Source organism: Schistocerca piceifrons, chromosome 6, assembly GCF_021461385.2.
Source record: "Schistocerca piceifrons isolate TAMUIC-IGC-003096 chromosome 6, iqSchPice1.1, whole genome shotgun sequence".
NCBI lineage: Eukaryota > Metazoa > Arthropoda > Insecta > Orthoptera > Acrididae > Schistocerca > Schistocerca piceifrons.
In genome coordinates, this window is record NC_060143.1 from 242,529,127 (window position 1) to 242,549,427 (window position 20,301).

A 20,301-nucleotide genomic window follows, 5' to 3' on the forward strand; every position below is an offset into this window, starting at 1 on the left:
CTTTCTCTCCCTCTCCCCTTCGCTCCTCTCCCTCTAATACTTTCAAATGTGTTAGATATTCTATAGTCGACGTAATTGTCCTGAGCGATCCACCAACTGTTTGAATAATTAAGGTAATTTGTTGTGGCTCAGTTCCACGTTTTTAGGGAGAATACACGTTTCGATCACTCTGGATCATCATCAGATCTTCAGTACTTTGATATGTTGTTCTGAGTAGACAAGACAGATTGCAGACGTAACTGATGGGATCGGAAGATGATCTAGTGTGATCGAAATGTGTAATCTAACTATAACTGTGCAAGAGACACCAAACAATAAATGAGAATTATTTTATTCATTAGGTTTCACGCAGTTAATTATGACATGTACGTGTACACTAGGGGTGACAATTATCTTCCAGTGGCATACAAACAGGATATCCCAGGAGGAAGTCAATGTTCGGGAATATGGCAGGAACTAATGTTCGGAGCAAGAATGTCTGATAAACGTGGGCCCTTAAAAGCTTGCCTTAAGAGCTAGATCTTCTTCATCTTCCACACTTTGAACCAAATCTCTTGTAGTGCGAGAGCTTTGCATCCATGTATGCAGAGATGTGGTAGTATGGCCCAAAACAAGGAAAAGCGTCTAGCAAACATGGGCGCTAAGCTGTATATCTTAAGAGCTGTGAGTACTTGTTCATCTTTACTACTGCGAAATATATCTGTTCTACAGAGCTCGTAGCTCTTGAGACAAGCTCATGCACTTTAGAGCACGTTTTTATTAGACCTTTTTTGCATCGAATCTATTGTACCATCGAATATCGACCATTCCTCCACAGACGTCCTGTAAGTACGGGTGTCTCTATTAAGAGTCATCACGCGCATCGTCTCTGACGTCTCAGCATATATTCGCGGTATCGTTTTCGTCTTATGTTGGCTGGAGTCAGCCCAAACTAATCATTACGAGTTTCATGTGACTCCCGATGTCACAGAAAGCGGCAGTCCGTTTCCAGTTACAAGAACAGTTATTTTTAAAGCGGACTTTTACGTTCCCATTCCAAAGAGCGGTCCCAGATTAGTCTAGTCCAATATTTGTTTTTACGGTATGTAGCAACAGGGACAGTAAAACTCGGCAGTATAACCAATAGCATACTCCAGCAGTGACGGCACTGCCCTGGCCCACGCTGGTTGCTACCACCAAGCATGCAGCACTCCTCAGTCGGTGCTAGACTGCTATTTATTGTTCGTGTTTTACTGCCGTTGTTAATACGTATAAATAAAACAAATATCGCGCTACACTAACCTATGACCGCTACACCGAATGAGTACGTAAAATTCCTCTTTAAAAATGTTTTGTTTGTAACTGGGAACAAAGTGACGCTTTTTGTCAGAAAGGACGTCTCATGAAACACGTAAAGAACACTGTTTGATAGGGCTGCGTCAACATACACAATACAAAACTAAATTGCAAATATCTGCTGAAACATTAGAGAAAATTCTCCTAACGGCTATTACGAGGGACCCGTTGTGTACAGATTGTAACAAAGTCTTTGCATCGGACACCTAAAGGTGATCTCTTCATGGGGAACAACTTCTGTTACAGACAAAATGTTCATATACATATCTAGACGATGCTATATAACGTTTACTATTATGTGACAGAAATGTCGCAAGTGCATCATTTTGCCACTAGGTGTCCATGGAACATTTACACATAGTATCGTTCAGGAAATGTGCGACTGATGTGTCAAGTTTCATTATTAAGATTGATACACTGGGTAAGTATATAACTGAGACAGCGTGCTTTAAATAAAAAAAAGCTGTGGTCTTTAGGAGACGACAGTACCATACGCTTTTGTCATTCAGTTCGAACTTAACGTCTACAATTTTTTTTTATCATACATACATACATACGTACATCCTTGTTCCATAGATCATGAATACGACATTTCGTAATGATGTGGAACGAACACAGTCATTTCATATAAATAAATCAATAAAAATAATAAAATCGGATGTTGTAACGATGGAATCTATTTAACACATGACATAATATTGTGTAAGAGAAAGCATAACGTAAATTTACCCTCTTCCATTGTAAGGTCACTGATGACCTGGGCGTTTAGAGACCTAAACCACAGAGCATCATCATCATCATCTTTTTCTTCCATTGTAAAATAATGTGAAATCCATGTTACAACATTTGTTTTGTTATAGAATGGAGGTTATAAGACAATTATGACTCCTCATAGCCGCGACTGCTTCGTTGACGGTACATCCCACAAGTCGCAGCTGCCCTAAGTGTCTCCTCCCATGACAAGACATCTTGACTCACCGTTTCCACCTTCTTCTAAACCATACTTCGAGCTGTCAGTCCCCATTCATCTCAAAGTGACCTGCGAAGCCTATTCTAAGAAGTCCCTTCCAGTATGCCTGTTGTTCAGTAAAACGTATCGTAAGTAATATATACCTCTCTCATCCATCACTGTCAATATAAAAAATAATAACATTCTTCATAAAGATTGAAAAGTCCCACAGTTTGCACGAAAAACATGTACGTTATTGAGGAACTTGGCCAGCAACCATAAAAACGTTGAATCAATTTTAAAGCACAATTTAAGAGGATCCTAAAGGTTCTATAGATACAGAACTCTTCAGTTGATGAATTTCTCACAAGATGCAATCGATGTTATAACTGTTATTTACGTCATGTAGCTTGGAGTATGCGTCGCACCAGAATTGAGTACAGCTTGAGTGCCGTGGTGAAATCAAATTAATGAGCGTTTGGTTTTGACTACGCTTCGTTAAGAGAGCTTAGAAATTATCTTATGTTCTCTAATATTCACATATCTCGAACTTTTCAATAGTTTTCAATTAACGTGTAAATGAAAAATGAATGAAATGTTCCATCTTTATCGAAACTTTCTGTCCCATATCTACTAGGATTTGTAGAAGGAACATTCGTACATCAAATCTTTCGAAAGTAAGTGTTTCTCGTCAACGCTACTCTAGATACAGTTGGTGTTATGTCTAAGATTGTGAAGTCCAGCCAACAATCTACGTTTTCACCTCCATGTGATGTGACGTTCATTTTGATGAGTAACACCAATTAAAAATAAGAGGGTCATGCGGAAAGTAAGGAACGACCGGTTGTGGAACGGAAACCACAGTGAAAATCAAAGCAGTTTTATTTGCAACAGTTAGCTACACATTCCAGCTACTACTGTACATAGTCGCTGCTCCGATCTAGACGTCTGTCGTAGCTTTGTACCAACTTTCCAGTACCATCGTCATAGAAGGCAGCATCTTATGCTTTCCGACAACTTTCTACGCTGTATTGCAGCTCGTTGTCTGTACCAAAACGTTGTCTTCATAACCAGCGGTTCACGCGAACATAACTGAAAATCAGAGGGAGCCAAGTCCGGGCTGTATGGTGTGTGATCAAACACTTCCAATCGCAAACGCTCCAGGAGTGTGCTTTCAAGGACTGTCATAAAGAAGGAAATGCATAATACACACATCAAAAACAGTTTTGCAGCACCTCTGTTCCGAGAGTTTCGGAACCTGTACAGAAAATGTGATTCGAGATCAACATAAACATCCATTCCGCCCTTGTTACTGCTCATGAAAACCACACATTGCATGTTCTACCACCATACAGCGAGACTTTCAGAGGTTGTGGTCCAGATTGCTCTACTCACCGGTACCTCTGTTTCCCAATACCACGTCCTCTTGTATTGATGCATGCCTGTATTCGTCGTGGCAAACTATACAAAAGTCCATTAAGGGACTGTTGGTCCAGATTGTCCCACACCTGAACGGCGATTCAGCGTAGGTTCCTCCCAGGCATGTTCGATAGGGTACATGTCTGGAGAAAATGCTGGCCACACTAGTCGAGCGATGTCGTTATCCAGAAGGAAATCATTCACAAGATGTGCACGATGGGGACGCGAATTGTCGTCCACGAAGACGAATGCCTCACCAATATGCTGCTGATATTGTTGCACTATCGGTCAGAGGATGGCATTCACGTATCGTACAGCCGTTACGGCTCCTTCCATGACCACCAGCGGCGTACGTCGGCCCCGCATAATGCCACCCGAAAACAGCAAAGAACCCCCAACTTGCTGCACTCGCTAGACAGTCTGTCTAAGGCGTTCAGCCTGACCGGGTTGCCTCCAAACACGTCTCCAACGATTGTCTAGTTGAAGACATATGCGGCACTCATCGGTGAAGAGAATGTGATGCCAAACCTGAGCGGTCCATTCGGCATGTTTTTGGACCCATCTGTATCGCGCTGCATGGTGTCGTGGTAGGAAAGGTAGACCTCGCCATGGACGTCGAGAGTGAACTTGCGCATCATGCAGTCTATTGCGCACAGTATGAGTTGTAACACGACGTCCTGTGGCTGCACGAAAAGCATTATTCAACTTTGTGGCGTTGCAGTCAGTGTTCCTCCGAGCCATAATCCGTAGGTAGCGGTCATCCACTACAGTAGAAGCCCTTTGTGGCCTGAGCAAGGCATGCCATCGACAGTTCCTGTCTCTCTATATCTCCTCCATGTCCGAACAACATCGCTTTGGTTCACTCCGAGACGCCAGTACACTTCCCTTGTTGAGAGCCCTTCCTGGCACAAAGTAACAATGCGGACGCGATCGAACCGTGGTATTCACTGTCTAGGCATGATTGAACCACAGACAACACGAGCCGTGTACCTCCTTCCTGATGGAATGACTGGAACAGATCGACTGTTGGACTCACTCTGTCTAATAATCACTGCTCATGCATGGTTGTTTACTTCTTGGGAAGGGTGTAGTGATATCTCTGGACAGTCAAAGGGACTGTGTCTGTGATACAATATCCACAGTCTACGTCTGTCTTCAGGAATTGTGTAGTTACATTACGATTGTTTGCATGAAATCATGGGAAATCTTACAACAGGCACATATACTTGTGGGAGACACTATCTTCTAGGCATCTTCACGCGCTCACTGTGGCTTCAGAACAGAGAACAACGACGTGACGCTATCTATGGGAATACTGAAGACATTGACCAACACATCTGTGCAAAGCATCATCATAATTTTCATTGTTATTTCCACTTCGCGGTCGATCGTTCCTTACTTTCCGAATAGCCCTAGTAACTTCACAGTCAAAACTATAGTGTAATAAAAACAAAACTAAAGTATATTGTAATCCATACAGTACAAGCTAATGTGGAACAGTGTTATAATTAACGAAAGGAATGTACGAATGGAGACTTGATAATCATAAAACGAAACAATAATATCGGCAGTGCTCTTGTAAACAACGAGACATGAAGCTCCTCAGTGCTGCAGAACACAGAAACGTTTCGTAGAAGGAAACCTAATATTATACCCATTGATTTACAGCTCGAGCAGTGTCTACAGAGGCAGCGCCGGCGTCACTATTGTCTCAACCTGTCGGACCGAAAATCCGATAGTCTCCCATTCACAGAGGACGGCACCGCTCTTCAGAACGCATTAGCAACTGTGTCGTCAACGAAGTAACTCTATACTACGAAACTCCCGCCCAGATTTTCCAGCGGGACAAAAGTGCTTACTTCATTGGATTAGTTTACTCTGTTGCTCAGAATTGTATGGACTAGATATTCATCTTTGAATATTACACTACTGGTCATTAAAATTGCTACACCACGAAGATGACGTGCTACAGACGCGAAATTTAACCGACTGTAAGATGATGCTGTAATATGCAAATGATTAGCTTTTCAGAGCATTCACACAAGGTTGGCGTCGGTGGCGACACCTACAACGTGCGGACATGAGGAAAGTTTCCAACCGATTTCTCATACACAAACAGCAGTTGACCGACGTTGCCTGGTGAAACGTTGTTGTGATGCCTCGTGTAAGGAGGAGAAATGCGTACCATCACGTTTCCGACATTGATAAAGATAGGATTGTAGCCTATATCGATATTGGTTTATCGTATCGTGACATTGCTGCTCGCGTTGGTCGAGATCCAATGACTGTTAGCTGAATATGGAATCGGTGGGTTCAGGAAAGTAATACAGAACGCCGTGTTGGATCCCAACGGCCTCGTATCACTAGCAGTCGAGATGGCAGGCATCTTATCCGCATGGCTGTAACGGATCGTGCAGCCACGTCTCGATCCCTGAGTCAACAGATGGGGACCTTCGCAAGACAACATCCATCTGCACGAACAGTTTGACGACGTTTTCAGCAGCATGGACTATCAGCTCGGAGACCATGGCTGTGGTTACCCTTCACGCAGCATCACAGACAGGAGCGCCTGCGATGGTGTATTCAACGACGAACGTGGGTGCACGAATGGCAAAACGTAATTTTTTCGGATGAATCCAGGTTCTGTTTACAACATCCGTGTTTTGCGACATCGCGGTGAACGTACATTGGAAGCGTGTATTCGTCGTCGCCATACTGGCGTATCACCCGGCGTGAAGGTATGGGGTCTCGGTCACCTCTTGTTCGCACTTTGAACAGTGGACGTTACATTTCAGATGTGTTACGACGCGTGGCTCTACCCTTCATTCGTTCCCTGCGAAACCCTACATTTCAGGAGGATAGTGCACGACCGCATGTTGCAGGTCCTGTACGGGTATTTCTGGATACAGAAAATGTTCGACTGCTGCCCTGGCCAGCACATTCTCCAGACCTCTCACAGTCACCACTCTTGATGAACTGTGGTATCGTGTTAAAGCTGCATGGGCAGCTGTACCTGTACACGCCATCCAAGCTCTGTTTGAGTCAATGCCCAGGCATATCAAGGCCGTTATTACGGTCAAGGGTGGTTGTTCTGGATACTGATTTCTCAGGATCTATTCACCCAAATTGCATGAAAGTGTAATCACATGTCAGTTCTTGCATAATATAGTCGCCCAATGAATACCCGTTTATCATCTGCATTTTTTCTTGGTGTAGCAATTTTAATGGCCAGTAGTGTATTATAATTCACCATCGAGTACTGGTCCCGCTTACACATCAGCTTCGAAGTTTGGAAGGTAGGACATCAGGTACTGGGATAAATGAAGCTTGAAGAGCTGGTCTTGAACCATGCTCTGATAGCTCGTTTGTTGAAGCACTTGGCCCCGAAAGGGCTGGGTCGGGTGAGGGTGGGGGGGGGGGGGGAAGAAAGGTCTCGCATCATCACATGAACTCTAGGATCGTTGGAGAGCCATCGCGATACATTACTCCTTGAGCGTCTCAGCTGTGACCAAGGGCCTTACGTTTCGCTCGATGCTAACATGTACAAGACACCGTTGAGGTCAGGTACTTGGGGTGTCACAGATCCACTCTGGGGTCCGTGGAGTGTTCTCCAAATCATCTGATGTAGTTCATGAGACACGGAGGGGTTCATTAACTGGATGAAGGTGCATGTCGTGAGAAGTGTACTGTAAGCATGCGCATGCACGTACCAGTGCAGTAGGTACCATTAACGTCCGTTGGAGAGAGACTACGGCAGCATTCTCAATGGAGCTCTCTCATCTCTTTTAAACAACATCTCCAACGCGAGAATATCTCCTTCATAGCTACGTGAATAGTGCAGATTTGCTTTACGAGATGCATTCTTTCGTGTATTTTTGAACGGACTCGTACCCAGTCTTGGAGCGTACCCATGAATACAGCGAAGCAATAATAGTAACTACCGTCTTTCATGCTTTGAGCGTCCAAAGACAGTACGCCTCCACAAACACCAATATCTGTACCGTGTGACGCGCAGGGACTAATCGAACAAATATGAGGCAGTGGTTTACACACAATGTAGTGACGACTTGGTTGTTGACGATTTGAGTGTTGACAAGATACTGTTTTCCAACACTAAACTGGTGAGTGTCTTGCTGCAGCATCTTCTGTATATCCACTATCCTCGATAGTCGACGGCGACACCTGTCACCAGCACATTGTATTGGGTTGGTGTGTAAGTTCTTAGCGATTTTCCATAAGTTTAACGAACACAACAGATTCACCTAACAAGTGCTTAAGTAACAAAACTACATTTTCCTTAATTATTTATAACAGTCTACCGAAATTGAAGCAACTTTTCTTTTCCGCGACCGTAGAAATCATGTCGTTTGAGGTATAGAACTCATCGAGCCATGTTCCTTGAAGATAGTTCGAGAGAGAGCGGCAAACGCAAAAATCCGAGGGCACAAGATCAGGTGAATAAGGTAGGTGCGGAATGACGTCCCACCGCAACTCTTGTGTAGCGCTCTTTTGTCATTCTAGCACAATGCACGCGGTCATTATCGTGGAGTAGCGTCACCTCACACAGTCTCCCTGGTCGTTGTTCTTCAACTGCGTCTGCAAGACGGTTCAGCTATTGACAGTAAATGTCATCAGTGATGGTTACGCCTCGGGGAAGTAATTCGTAGTAAACGACACCGTTGCTGTTCCTAAGACACCATTTCTCGTCACTAGTAACGATGCAGGATACAAATGGTAGATGTTTCTCACGAACTGATTGAAGACAAACATGCAGAGATGCACATATGGCCATCCTCTGATTTTTATGACCTTGGCCTATATAACATTATTTGTTTATGGTTCACTTAAACTTTGATAATTTTTGTTTCAAAATTTCGCATATTGGTACTATATTTCTGTAGATGTAAGGTAAAGTGTGCTATACTGGAGTGTGAAGTTCTTTGCACTGTACGTGAGCAATGTATGTATAAAATACTATGTAAGTTGTTTATTGCGTTAAAAAGTTTTCGGATGACATTTTGTATTTAAAAATATTTGTGTGTATAAATTGTTCATGCTGATGTAAATTTGTCAATTGAGAAATAGTCACGCTTAGGGACAATGTTTTATGTAAAATCCAGTGTGCTTTTGTTTGAAACGATAGTGGCCCTGGCTAGTGGAAAAGTTGGCAACGGTGAACTGGCGCACTACTTAGAGCAAGCGCGTGAAGTAAGACAAACAGTCTGTAGGCAGCAGTGATTGAGACAAAGCCTTGTGGAGAAGGAGAAGCATTGCCTGCAAATTTGCACAAACATGCCTCGGATAAAGAGTGCAAACGGCATACGGCATAGCAGCGAGTTGCTGGGCTATTGTATATAAAATTGAACGACGCCAAGGAGAGTAACTGAGCCCATACAGCAAGATACTTGCAGGCAGTACTGTAAGTGGTGTAGCCGTCATAACAGTTCGCCACACCTAAGCTTTCAGCCACCAGATAAGACTTTTTGTATTTTTACTTTTGTACAGCGTGAACCATTAATTTAAACTGTGTTTTAATAATCATTCTCGAACTTTAAAGGAACTGGTTCACCCTGTTATTTCAAACCTAATCACACACCTATATAGGGTTCCTTTCTGGTGTTTGATTAGTCCGAGTATCCTGTTTTACAGACTTATGAAGTGCCAAGTTAATTTTAAAGAGGCACCATTTGAACTGTTGTTTTGTAAATAATAAAAAGTTTTCTTGAGTATTGAAAAGTGTTAAAGTAAAAGTTTGCTTACATAAAATTCAATCAGAAAATTACTAGAATCTATTAAATGACAATACAGAGTTACTTCAGAGAACAATAGCTTTTGAAAGTAAATCCCAGTAAGAAAGAGGTTTTCTTGAAGTTAAAAGTGCAGTATGAGAAGTATGTCTTAAACCACTAAATGAATGTCCTAGCTTCAGTAGAACGTTATTCATACTTCGTTTCTATCTAACCCCTGAGTAAGGTCTTAGGAAAAGAAATGAATAGTCTGAATTACTTATACATTAGACACAACTCACGGGCAAATCCTGTAAAAAGGGTAACTATGTTGATTAGCTTCTCCTATAAACAAGACTATCCTCCCATAGTGTACTTTATTTGGAAACTAAACTAAATTTTAGTAAGGGGATTATATGTAGCAACATAGAGACAGACTTTCTGTTATTTAGCTAAAAGTATGCTAAATTACAATAGTAGAGGTAACGTTATACCTAGAACAAGCGGTACACATACACCCGATTCTTGAACCTACCCCGTTGCGTGCAAATGTCGCACGATGATGGGATGATCACAGTTAAACACATTTGGCAGTTCTCAAGTACACTGAGGTGGATCAATGTGGTTAATGCGTTAAAACGATCTTCATCAAACCCCCAGTTGTTCCTGAACGTGAAGTGTTATTAACACCAAAAGTACCCTTCTTAAAACGGGAAAACAATTTTCATGCCGTGTTCTGTGCAGTGGAATTATCCCCATACATGGCAAATGTTTCTGGCTTCCTCCGCTTATGTCATCGTTCTGCTGAACTCATACAGAAGATTATGTTGGAAATGTTCCGATTTTTCTACTTAGAACTCCATTATCTAGCGTAGAAGTCTCCATTCGAAATCTCCAACTAAGAAAACGATAATATGTAGACTCAAACTGCAACAATGAAACAGAAATAAAATATGACAATCGATAAATAAGCCCATAGCAACCAGAACACCAACTTGCAAAAGAAAATCGCTACGAACTTATGCACCAGCCTGATATTTTACTCCCATGGCGTGAGTTTGCCCATAACCTATGTACTAAAGGTACACCCTTCGTACAGCGGCACCTGCAAAACCCAGTACCGGCCGCGGTGGCCGAGTTGTTTTAGGCGCGTCAGTCCGGAACCGCGCTGCTGCTACGGTCGCAGGTTCGATTCCTGCCTCGGGCATGGATGTGTGTGATGTCCTTAGGTTAGTTAGGTTTAAGTATTTCTAAGTGTAGGGGACCGATGAGCTCAGATGTTGAGTCCCATAGTGCTTGGAGCCATTTGAACCAAAACCCAGTGCCTCTACAGTCTAGGAGATCCAACCCGTCGAATATCTACGATCTGTCCGCGAATGAAGTGCGCTGATTCCGCGAGTGTTCCGCATGCTACTCTCGAGATCTTACAACAGTCAGTCCTGTGACAAGGAGAAATGTGCCATTCACCGAGGCCAGAAAGCGTAGCAGGTGTTTCTAACTATACTATTCATGGATTTATATATATTTGTGAGGAAATTAAATTACTTTTAATGTTTGCTGAGAATGCATTTATCAAAAAGAATAGCTTTGTTCAATTAAAAAAAGTCACTGAATATTTTTGTCTTCCATTTGTAGCAGGAAGTCCTTCCATCTGAAGAGTATAAAGACAACAATGGAATCGTCATCCTCAATGAGAATTTTTACGAACAGGCAACACAACACTTCTGTATCGGAAGGAAATATTTCATAATACGATAGCGTGTTGAAAGGTAATGCCCCCAGTTTTTTATTTTGTTCTAAATATTGAGTGAATTATACATGTCACGCATATTAGTCAACTGGTCGCGGGGCGCACATTGGAACCTCGCTGCCGCTAGAGGGCTCCGAATTGTAGCGTCTAACATGACGGTGTGTAACGTTTCTGTTAAACTGAATACTGCGCCGAGATTCGGAGTCCACATTAAACCACTTAATCTATTGCAGACCCCCGTTGACCTAGGTCGATGAATCAGTTCAAATGTCTGAGAAGTTGAAGGGCATACCACGTGCAGTAGGTCAATGTGTACTGACCTACTGTGCTTGCAAACATTCCTTAGCCTTGATGACGGTTTCCTCTCTCGCAGGCATACGTTCAGTCAGGTGCTGGAAGGTTTCTTGGGGAATGGCAGCCCATTCTTCATGGAGTGCTGCACTGAGGAGAGGTATCGATATCGGTCGGTGAGGCCTGGAAGGAAGTCGGCGTTGCAAAACATCCCAAAGGTGTTCTATAGGATTCAGGCCAGGACAATGTGCAGGCCAGTCCATTACTGGGATTTTTTTGTCGCGTAACAACTTCGCCACAGGCTGTGAACAGGTGCTCAGTCGTGTTGAAAGCTGCAATCGCCATTCCCGAATTGCCCTTCAACAGTGGGAAGCAAGAAGGTGCTTAAAACATCAGTGTAGGCTTGTGCTGTGATAGTGCCACGTCAAACAACAAGGGGTGCAAGCCCGCTCCATGAACAACACGATCACACCATAACACCACCGCTTTCGAATTTTACTGTTGGCATTACACACGCTGGCGGATGACGTTCACTGGGTATTCGCCATACCCACACCCTGCCATCGGATCGCCACATTGTGTACCGTGATTCGTCACTCCACCCAACGTTTTTCCACTGTTCAATCGTCCAATGTTTACGATCCTTACACCAAGCGAGACGTCGTTTGGCATTTACCGGCGTGATGTGTGACTTATGAGCAGTCGCTCGACCATGAAATCCAATTTTTCTCCCCTTCCGACTAACTGAAATAGTACTTGCAGTGGATACTGATGCAGTTTGGAATTTCTGTGTGATGGTCTGGATAGATGTCTACCTATTACGCATTACGACCCCCCTCAACTGTCGGCGATCTCTGTCAGTCAACAGACGATTTCGGCCTGTACACTTTTGTGTTGTACGTGTCAGATGGTTCAAATGGCTCTGAGCACTATGGGACTTAACATCTGAGGTCATCAGTCCCCTAGAACGTAGAACTACTTAAACCTAACTAACGTAAGAACATCACACACATACATGCCCGCGGCAGGATTCGAACCTGCTACCGTAGCGGTCGCGCGGTTCCAGACTGAAGCGCCTAGAACCGCTCGGCTACGACGGCCGGCTGTACGTGTCCATTCACGTTCCAACTTGTGTTACAATGATCACTCTGACTTATTACTTTGTTCTTCGTAGATCCATAGTTGAAATGGAGGACAGTGGAAAGTCAGCTGGTATAAATTTATATTAAAAATGAAGAAATTCTTCCAGCTGTATTTAAGGTGTCGATTTTATTTTCGGCAACTAGTTTCAACGTTGTAACAACGTCATCTTCAGGCCCATACACTTGTTGACGTCAACTGCGTGTGTTCCGACAAGAGCATTTTCCCGCTAGGGCATTGCACTTGAGTGTCCAGGACGTAGTGCACTAAATATCATTCAGTTCCAATGAGCTCTTCCTGCTGCATTAAATCTCGAAATGTCCGTGTAAATTCAGTGCTCTTGCTCTTTCGCAGGCAATAAAGAAGAAAATACAACTTTCCCTCGGTGATGCTTCGAAAAGAGGGGTATGCCCAAGGACGAACATTTTCATCCGCGTCAGTACTGAACGCAACCACAGAAATGGAAGTGATATTGCCACGTCTTCCTCGCAGAGGTCTCCCACACATATTTCCCGTGATCGGAATGAGAAATCTCCCCGCTGTGAGAAGCGGACGACCTATGAAAGATAAAACTCACGTCTCCGGGGCTTCTACCGCCAGCTGCAGGATGGGGGGCTATTTTCCGCACGCGTGCCTAATGAAATTCACCAGGCTGAATGGCGGCCGCTGTTCGAGTGTGAAGCAACCGATTGCAAGGGTCCAGCTTCTGATGGCGGCCGGACCGGGGAGGGAGATGGGGCGGTAGGGGGGGGGGGGCGGAATGGGGTACGTGACTGCGGGGCCGTGACCTCCTGCAAGTCGTAACCTTTCTCAGATTGACTGGGGGCTGTCAGCACACCGCCGAAGTAAAGTGTCACGATGTAGACCGCAAGCTGCGACTTCTAACAGACGTAATTCCACGTCTCATCTTCGTTTACATCTACATCTACATTTATACTCTGCAAGCCACCCAACGGTGTGTGGCGGAGGGCACTTTACGTGCCACTGTCATTACCTCCCCTTCCTGTTCCAGTCGCGTATGGTTCGCGGGAAGAACGACTGCCGGAAAGCCTCCGTGCGCGCTCAAATCTCTCTAATTTTACATTCGTGATCTCCTCTGGAGGCATAAGTAGGTGGAAGCAATGTATTAGATACCTCATCCTGAAACGCACCCTCTCGAAACCTGGACAGCAAGCTACACCGCGATGCAGAGCGCCTTTCTTGCAGAGTCTGCCACTTGAGTTTGCTAAACATCTCCGTAACGCTCCCACGCTTACCAAATAACCCTGTGACGAAACGCACCGCTTATCTTTGGATCTTCTCTATCTCCTCCGTCAACCCGACCTGGTACAGATCCCACACTGATGAGCAATACTCAAGGGTAGGTCGAACAAGTGTTCTGTAAACCACCTCCTTTGTTGATGGACTACATTTTCTAAGGGCTCTCCCAATGAATCTCAACCTGGTACCCGCCTTACCAAAAATTAATTTTATATGATCATTCCACTTCAAATTGTTCCGCACGCATACTCCCAGATATTTTACAGAAGTAACTGCTACCAGTGTTTGTTCCGCTATCATTAATCACACAAAAAAGGATCCTTCTTTCTATGTATTCGCAATACATTACATTTGTGTATGTTAAGGGTCAGTTGCCACTCCCTGCACCAAGTGCCTATCCGCTGCAGATCTTCCTGCATTTCGCTGCAATTTTCTAATGCTGCAACTTGTCTGTATACTACAGCATCATCCGCGAAAAGCCGCATGGAACTTTCGACTCTATCCACTAGGTCATTTATATACTCGTATATTGTGAAAAGCAATGGTCCCATAACACTCCCCTGTGGCACGCCAGATGTTACCTTAACGTCTGTAGACGTCTCCCCATTGAGAACAACATGCTGTGTTCTGTTTGCTAAAAACTCTTCAATCCAGCCACACAGCTGGTCTGATATCCCGTAGGCTCTTACTTTGTTTATCAGGCGACAGTGCGGAACTGTATCGAACGCCTTCCGCAAGTCAAGGAAAATAGCATCTACCTGGGAGCCTGTATCTAATACACTCCTGGAAATGGAAAAAAGAACACATTGACACCGGTGTGTCAGACCCACCATACTTGCTCCGGACACTGCGAGAGGGCTGTACAAGCAATGATCACACGCACGGCACAGCGGACACACCAGGAACCGCGGTGTTGGCCGTCGAATGGCGCTAGCTGCGCAGCATTTGTGCACTGCCGCCGTCAGTGTCAGCCAGTTTGCCGTGGCATACGGAGCTCCATCGCAGTCTTTAACACTGGTAGCATGCCGCGACAGCGTGGACGTGAACCGTATGTGCAGTTGACGGACTTTGAGCGAGGGCGTATAGTGGGCATGCGGGAGGCCGGGACGACGTACCGCCGAATTGCTCAACACGTGGGGCGTGAGGTCTCCACAGTACATCGATGTTGTCGCCAGTGGTCGGCGGAAGGTGCACGTGCCCGTCGACCTGGGACCGGACCGCAGCGACTCACGGATGCACGCCAAGACCGTAGGATCCTACGCAGTGCCGTAGGGGACCGCACCGCCACTTCCCAGCAAATTAGGGACACTGTTGCTCCTGGGGTATCGGCGAGGACCATTCGCAACCGTCTCCATGAAGCTGGGCTACGGTCCCGCACACCGTTAGGCCGTCTTCCGCTCACGCCCCAACATCGTGCAGCCCGCCTCCAGTGGTGTCGCGACAGGCGTGAATGGAGGGACGAATGGAGACGTGTCGTCTTCAGCGATGAGAGTCGCTTCTGCCTTGGTGCCAATGATGGTCGTATGCGTGTTTGGCGCCGTGCAGGTGAGCGCCACGATCAGGACTGCATACGACCGAGGCACACAGGGCCAACACCCGGCATCATGGTGTGGGGAGCGATCTCCTACACTGGCCGTACACTACTGGTGATCGTCGAGGGGACACTGAATAGTGCACGGTACATCCAAACCGTCATCGAACCCATCGTTCTACCATTCCTAGACCGGCAAGGGAACTTGCTGTTCCAACAGGACAAGGCACGTTCGCATGTATCCCGTGCCACCAAACGTGCTCTAGAAGGTGTAAGTCAACTACCCTGGCCAGCAAGATCTCCCGATCTGTCCCCCATTGAGCATGTTTGGGACTGGATGAAGCGTCGTCTCACGCGGTCTGCACGTCCAGCACGAACGCTGGTCCAACTGAGGCGCCAGGTGGAAATGGCATGGCAAGCCGTTCCACAGGACTACATCCAGCATCTCTACGATCGTCTCCATGGGAGAATAGCAGCCTGCATTGCTGCGAAAGGTGGATATACACTGTACTAGTGCTGACATTGTGCATGCTCTGTTGCCTGTGTCTATGTGCCTGTGGTTCTGTAAGTGTGATCATGTGATGTATCTGACCCCAGGAATGTGTCAACAAAGTTTCCCCTTCCTGGGACAATGAATTCACGGTGTTCTTATTTCAATTTCCAGGAGTGTATTTTGTGGGTCTCATGAACAAATAAAGCGAGTTGGGTCTCACACGATCGCTGTTTCCGGAATCCATGTTGATTCCTACAGAGTAGATTCTGGGTTTCCAGAAACGACATGATACGCGAGCAAAAAGCATGTTCTAAAATTCTACAACAGATCGACGTCAGAGATATAGGTCTATAGTTTTGCGCATCTGCTCGACGACCCTTCTTGAAGACTGGGACTACCTGTGCTCTTTTCCAATCATTTGGAACTAGAGACTTGCGGTACACGGCTGTTAGAAGGTAGGCAAACTCTTTCGCGTTTTACTTGAACACATTGAACATATCGCCAATATGTTTCCCTTTCTTCATCGGGTATTTATTTCTTAGTACACTATGTATACACTAGGGGACAGAAGTCATGGGACAGCGATATGTACACATACACACTGCGGTAGTAGCGCGTACACAAGTTATAAGAGGGCAGTGCATTGCGGTGCTGTCTTTTGTAGTCAGGCACTTCAGGTGAAAAGCTTTCCGGCATGATTAGGCCGCACGACGGAAATTAAAAGACTCTGATCACGAAGTGGTAGCTCGAACTAGACGCATGGGGCATTCACAGAGTCAAGAGTCTGCGAAAATACCAAACTTCAGGCTTTACCTCTCTACATGGATAACGCAATGGTTGACGTCTTTTACTTAACGACCGAGAGGAGCTGCGTTTGCACAGAGTTGTCAGTGCTAACAGACAAGCAACACTGCGTGAAATAACCGCATAAATCAGTGTTGGACCTACAATGAACGTATAGGCTAGGACAGTGCGGTGAAATTCGGCGTTAACGGGCTATAACAGCAGACGGCTTTAGAGGCATCATGGATCAGTATTTCTGCAGGGGACTTTCAACGGCTTATTGAGTCGATGCACGTCCAGATACCGCGCTGTGCCGCGAAGAGGGAGGTCCGACACGATATTAGGAGGTATTCCATGACTTCTGCATCTCATTTATATCCTTGCAACACAACGCACCGTGAAAGAAAGAAAATGAAGTTCCAGTATACTCACAACCCGTATGTAATACAATTTCTGTTAAGATTAAAAAGAAACAAAAACTTTTCAAGTGTTTTTCTTTTTAATGTTACCAATATGTTCTGCTAAGTACTGACGGAAAATTCAGTTAATGAGATTTTGATAGTTTTCTTCGATTCTGATCACGATTCCAGCTATCACCATCGATTGCTGAACCCACGAAAATTCGTCAATTAAGTTTCGGCATTTGGAATAATTGTTCTCATCTCTAGTCTGGAGAAAGGATCGATACATGTTTCTACGCTAGTGTATTGTGTACAAGCCTGTCCTTTTCTGCATAACTACTATCCATCTGCATTCACTATAACTAATACCGTTGTGAAACCTTCGTTTCTTCCTAGAATTTTTACTACCCACGTTTTCCCTCCATCACCAAATTCACTAGTATTTGACGCTGTCCTGAATCATAGTTTAGCTCACAATATTACTTATTTTCAAAAAAATTGTGATCTAGCCCCTGTCACTCAAACAGATCACTGTCGTGTGTCATCAAATGTATAATGCCGTCTTTTCATAAATCCGTGATGCCTCAGGATGTCCGGTCAGCCAGTGCCATGAGGTAGTCATGTTGTGTCATAAAATCATTTCCTCCCCAGTTCGATGCATTGAGTGTGAAAGAGGTATTCGATCTGCCCATCTGATGTTCGGCATTCTTCTGTAGGGGAAAACTTATACAGGATGTTCGGATATTCCCTTTACACACTTCTAGGATATGTAGAGGGGAGTGAATACATAAATCTTTGAACAGGAACCCATGTCCGCAAACGTACCGTTTCCACTCTAAGATGGTTTCAATTGAGATGTGCACGAGTTCTGGCCTCTGCACTGGAAATAGAAGGACACTAGGTGGGATGGAGAGTGTGAACCAGAGCATGCTTCGAAGGTATAACGTCTATAACAACGTTTGTGATCGCCATATCGAGTCGCTGTTATAATGGATCAGTATTGTTCTGTACGAACAATATGATGGGTTGTCTTTCTTTTGGAAATATGCAAGCACGTAATATTTAAATGTTAATACAAACAAACGTTCTAAAGTGATAAATGGATGTTAAGTTATGTTTCCTTTCGAATAGTTACTTAATTAATTTACTGCGTTACGCCTAGTTCATTTCCTCAAACAGAAGTAGATAAGTTAAACATCTGAACAGAAATCGCCATAGAACGGAAACGGTACGTATTCGGACAAGGGTTCTTATTCTAAATATTATGTAGTCACTCCCCTCTACATGTCCCAGAAGTCTGTAAATCAGGAAATTTCGAACGCTCTGTGATCTCTTCTTGTCTGTGCTGTTTGTCGCCCATGTTTCACTTCAGGATACAAGGTGACACGTTTATACACTACTGGCCATTAAAATTGCTACACCACGAAGATGACGTGCTACAGACGCGAAATTTAACCGACAGGAAGAAGATGCTGTGACATGCAAATGATTAGCTTTTCAGAGCATTCACACAAGGTTGGCGCCGGTGGCGACACCTACAACGTGCTGACATGAGGACAGTTTCCAACCGATTTCTCATACACAAACAGCAGTTGACCGGCGTTGCCTGGTGAAACGTTGTTCTGATTCCTCGTTTAAGGAGGAGAAATGCGTACCATCACGTTTCCGACTTTGATAAAGGTCGGATTGTAGCCTATCGCGATTGCGGTTTATCGTATCGTGACATTGCTACTCGCGTTGGCCGAGATCCAATGACTGTTAGCAGAATATGGAATCGGTGGGTTCAGGAGCGTAATACGGAACGCCGTGCTGGGTACCAACGGCCTCGTATCACTAGCAGTCGAGATGACAGGCATGGCTTTAACGGAACGTGCAGCCACGTCTCGATCTCTGAGTCAACAGATGGGGACGTTTGCAAGACGACAACCATCTACACGAACAGCTCGACGACGTTTGCAGCAGCATGGACTATCAGCTCGGAGACTATGGGTGCGGTTACCCTTGACGCTGCATCACAGACAGGAGCGCCTGCGATGGTGTACTCAACGATGAACCCGGGTGCACGAATGGCAAAACGTCATTATTTCGGATGAATCAAGGTTCTGGTTACAACATCTTGATGGTCGCTTCCGTGTTTGGCGACATATCGGTGAACGCACATTGGAAGCATGTATTCGTCATCGCCATACTGGCGTATCACACGGCGTGATGGTATGGGGTGCCATTGGTTACAAGTCTCGGTCACCTCTTGTTCACATTGACGGCACTTTGAACAGTGGACGTTACAATTCAGATATGTTACGACCCGTGGCTCTACCCTTCATTCGATCCCTGCGAAACCCTAAGTTTCAACAGGATAATGCACAACCGCATGTTGCAGGTCCTGTACGGGCCTTTCGGGATACAGAAAATGTTCGGCTGCTACTCTGACCAGCACATTCTCCAGATCTGTCACCAACTGAAAACGTCTGGTCAATGGTGGGCGTGCAACTGGCTCGTCACAATACGCCAGTTACTACTCTTGATGAACTGTGGTATCGCGTTGAAGCTGCATGGGCAGCTGGACCTGCACACGCCATCCAAGCTCTGTTTGACTCAATGCCCAGGCGTATCAAGGCCGTTATTACGCCCAGAGGTGGTTGTCCTGGGTACTGATTTCTCAGGATCTATGCACCCAAATTGCGTGAAAATGTAATCACGTGTCAATTCTAGTATAATATATTTGTCCAATGGATACCCGTTTAGCATCTGCAGTTCTTATTATTGTAGCAATTTTAATGGCCAGTAGCGTATTATAACCTAAAATATTCCCCTTTTAAATTCTTCATTACACAGACTCTTTACTTTAGCTGTCGTCAGTTGTTTTGGTTTCCGAATAGTTTTATTTTCTGATATGTTACCCATGTAGTAATCGTTGCTGTGAGCATGACGTGCAGGGGCTCGGGAATGGACAATGCAAGCTACCTGCCGTATCCCGTACTCAAAAGTCAGACGTTATGTAAAGTGGAGTAAACCTTACATTTGTTTAAGCCATCAAATAACTAATCGCAACAACCGAAAATCCTCTGTGATTCCAAAACTGTTACATATAAATTACAGCAATTATGACCAATTTTTTGTTACGCAAGTTAATTAAATTTCCTACCACACAGTTATTATTACATGTGGATGCACCTGCTTTACAATGGAATGCCGCCATGGGGAGTGAAAAATTTAGATGTTG